We start from the raw sequence: 4,142 nt of genomic DNA, 5'->3' as shown, positions 1-4,142 counted from the left end.
TAATATATTCTCATAGCCTAGAAGAACATGAGAATCATCTGGTGACTATATTGCAGACATTGCGGGAACATAAGCTTTATGATGAGTTCTCAAAATGTGAATTTTGGCTCGACTCAGTATCCTTTTTTGGGTATGTTGTCTCCAAAGAAGGTATCACGGTGGATTCTAAAAAGACAGAAGCAGTGCAAAAATGGCCTAGGCCTACTTCACCCACATAGATTTGCAGCTTTATAGGTTTGGCTAATTACTATAGGCATTTTGTGTAGGATTTCTCTAAAATTATAGCTCCATTATCTAGGTTAACACAGAGAGACGTGAAGTTTTAGTGGACAGAAGAATGTGAGCAGAGCTTCCAGAAACTCAAAATATGTTTGACCACTGCACCGGTATTAGCCTTACCATTAGGCTCTGGAGGATTCAAGGTATTTTGTGATGCTTCGAGGGTTGGATTAGGATGTGTTCTCATGAAACATGATCATTTTATTGCTTATGCTTTGAGGCAGTTGAAGAAGCATGAGCTGAACTATCCTACACATAATTTAGAGATGGAAGTTGTGGTTTTTGCACTTAAGATTTGGAGGCATTACTTAGACGGTGAAACTTGTGAGATTTATACCGATCATAAGAGTTTGAAGTACATTTTTCAACAGCGAGATCTAAATCTTCGACAACATCGATGGATGGAATTACTCAAAGATTATGATTTTTCTATCTTGTATCATCCAGGAAATGCGAATGTTGTGGCTGATACTTTGAGCAGGAAATCTATGGGTAGTTTGGTGCATATAGCCCCTGGAAAGAGGCAGTTGGTGAAAGTTATGCAGAAACTTAAAGGCAAAGGTATCAGTTTTGGTGTTAGAAGGTCAGGGGTATTGTTGGCTTATGTTCAAGCTAAATCTTCTTTGATAGAGCACATAAAGACCATTTAATTTGAGGATATGCAGTTGTGTAAATATCGAGATGAGATCCTAGCTGGTCAAAGTATATCGACTTCCTCAATAGTTTGATATATAGATTCAGTTATCTAACTTTTGATTACTACATAGCGCCGATCATGATCCTATTTTGGGTCGTGAAAATAGCACACCGATTTGGCCTGAAAATCCCTCGTTTGCACCATTTTACCTGCCTGACCACCCAAATGGCCCTGCCCACTCAAACCGACTACACTAGGATGCTCTCCAGCCTCCCTGGCATGCCCCGGTCGATTTTTGATTAAGAACTTAAACAGTTGATGAGAGAAAAAGAGGAGAAGAATGGATGCTTGATTATGCACTTCAGCAGGCTAAAGTCAACTTGCTCCAACTTAGCAAACGAAGGTGGAACTTCTTATAAAATCCTTTGAAACTATAGTTCTACCATAAGGAAATAATAGTCAGATTGCATTTCCTAAGCTCAGAGATAGTGGTGAAGAACATTTATAGATCACATGCAAGCAGAACGCATTTGTGCCTTGTAAGCAAGAGAAAGTTATTGCAGGTATAGACAGAAAGCTTGAAGAAAATGACTGCTCTATGTACAAGAATTATAATCTTCAACAGTCTATACTTAGGTAGAAGTCGGATGAAATGATAAGTGCTTTGAGTAATGAGGAGCACTTTAAGTAATAAGGTTCAGGTGGAAGGAAAATCTCAGATTGAAGATCAGGAAGATAGCTCAAATGATTCGAGGAAAGAGATCCCCTCTTCTATCTCAAGATTAACCGATGCAGTTGATGGAGTAGAAGATATGGAGATTGAGAATAATGATGGTGTTATTAGTGAAATATCTAATACAACTCAGAGCTCAATTACAGATGGTGAAAAAAATTTACTCACTGAAATGAACATCCAGAGTTCATCTTCAGCTAATGATGTAGCAATGCAAGAAAATATTGCCAAGAAAGAGACAGAAAAAGAATGTGCGAAAACACCTAAACTTGGTTGTGAATATTCTCTCTTGCTATCAATTTTTGATCCCAAAGAAGGCAATAGAGAATCCAAGGGTCAGGCGGACAAACGGAGTTACATCAGCATGTGGCACATGGTATCATAGCATGTTCTATCAGATGTTGCATCAAAAGTTGGAAATGAACTACTAGATGGAACTAATGATGAGGTAGAAGACAGTAGTACACCGGCTGAAAAAAATGTGTAACTCTCTCTAGGATTTCTCTGAGACAAAGGATGATGCAGAGACAAGCAAGGAAGATCATAATCCAAGGCAACATGGGAGAAGTTTCTGTAGAGATGATGTTGTCAAACTCATAAGATAGGAAGTTAACAAGATCCTTACTACGCAAATTCAAGATGATTCATCAGATACACAGTCAGTCACCAGTGACATAATCTCGGACCAGGAACTCACGGAGGCTGAAGGTGAAGTGAATAATAGCTCAAATTTTGCAGAAAGCTTGACAAATCTTGACATAACTGAAGATGGAAAGATGTTGGATCAAGAAATGAAGGATCCAAAAGAAGAGAGAGAACTTTCACTAACCCCGAACAAACCTAAGACATAAAGGTCCAAAAACTAGAGCAAACTGAAGAAGTTGATCCTCCCCAGGATATCAATCAAGGCACTAGAAAGAGCAAGGAAATTCAACCCCCGGGCACCTCAATTTCTTCCCACTACACCTAATCAAGAACCAAAAAAGTGGACTTGAGACATCAAATGGTAGATGAGAGGAAAAAAGCAGAAAAATGGATGCTTGATTATGTAATGGAGAATTTAGTCACCACGCTAACTCTTGCTAGGAAAAAAAAGAGTGGCAATGCTTGTGGAAGCAATCGAAGCAGTTGTTCCACTCCGAGAAGTATGAACTCAACCAAGTAATATTGGTGGAAAATTTCTTCATTGCTTGTATGAACTATGAAGGTGAGCATATGTATTTATATTTGTTCTAATTCACTTATCGTGATGAATAAACCTATAGAAAAAGAAAACTCATAGGTAAATTTGTAGTTGTACATGTTTTTGATACACAGTGAGGCTACAAAGAACAGTTAGAAAGTCACCAAATGTTGAAAGTAAGAGTGATTATTGATTGAATTTACTATAGAGGATTCTCATTTTTGGTGACCGATATGCAGTTTATATACAGTATCTACACAAGTATATACAAGAGCCATTTTTCAAATATTTGACTGTGTGGGATGATCAATGACTCATTGTGTATTTGCACTAGCTTTCATTGATTTTCTTGAGCAACAATGTAAGGATGAATATTAGGTTTCGTATAAAAAAGTAGATAGGTTCAATTATACTTTCTGCTATGCAGTGTATTCTATATTATTGTGACAATAATGCTTTTAGCTCTGAGAATGGTTATTTATACATCTCATTGTGAAAAAGAGTCTTAGCTTAACTACTAAAATTACTACTTGACCAATGTCACAGGTTAGGCTGCATAAAATTACCTCTTGTCGTCCGACCCTTTTCTGAACCCCGCACGACCAAAAGTAAGCTCCTTTCTTTTTTTTCCATCATGTACACATCCTCTTTGAGCTCACCATGAATAATGTCATATGAAAGTAAAACAGAATATGAATAATAAATAATTTTCCATTATATATTAGTGGATCATCGATCTTGGTAAAATTACATGTTCCCAATTGCTTTTTCACTTGCTAAATCAAGATAAAATTAATTAATTTTTTCTCATTTTACCCCTGCAATTAATACTCTTCGGGAGTGTAATAAAACTATCATTTTGTGTGTGTGATATATTATGGAGTGTGCAAAAGTAAAAGTGACCAACTAATATGAAACAAATAGTAGTTTATTTGGTTACATTTTATTTTATATGATACCTTTTAGGGCAAAACTTTTTCCCACATAGTTTCCTTAAGGATGTTTTCGTCCTACCCTTTTATATTTTGTCCAAAATTAATTTTGTTTTTCCACTTGGAGCAATAAATATATGTCCCCCTTAAACTGATTAATTTTCCTATGTGTTATAAATATACCATATATAGTGAATGTCTACTTTACCATATATAGTGAATACCTACTTTACCATATATTGTGTATATCTATTTATGGAAAAGTTACAAACCCCAAGGTTAGTTTTCCCCTATAAATAAAGGGGTTTTGCTTCATTGTAATTTATTTCTCAAGAGAAGAAATAAGAATCACTCTCTCTATTCTCTCTACTCTTCTTC

The 4,142-nt window shown here is 36.2% G+C and overlaps 1 pseudogene; it reads left to right on the top strand.

Moving 5' to 3' along the window:
- Window positions 1-545: 545 nt before the first annotated feature.
- On the top strand, window positions 546-2,800 carry LOC124892556 (annotated as a pseudogene).
- Window positions 2,801-4,142: the final 1,342 nt, after the last annotated feature.

This window comes from Capsicum annuum, unplaced genomic scaffold (genome assembly GCF_002878395.1).
Source record: "Capsicum annuum cultivar UCD-10X-F1 unplaced genomic scaffold, UCD10Xv1.1 ctg4852, whole genome shotgun sequence".
Lineage (NCBI taxonomy): Eukaryota > Viridiplantae > Streptophyta > Magnoliopsida > Solanales > Solanaceae > Capsicum > Capsicum annuum.
Note: the sequence above shows the minus strand (reverse complement) of the source record. Positions and strands in the feature narration are given on the sequence as shown.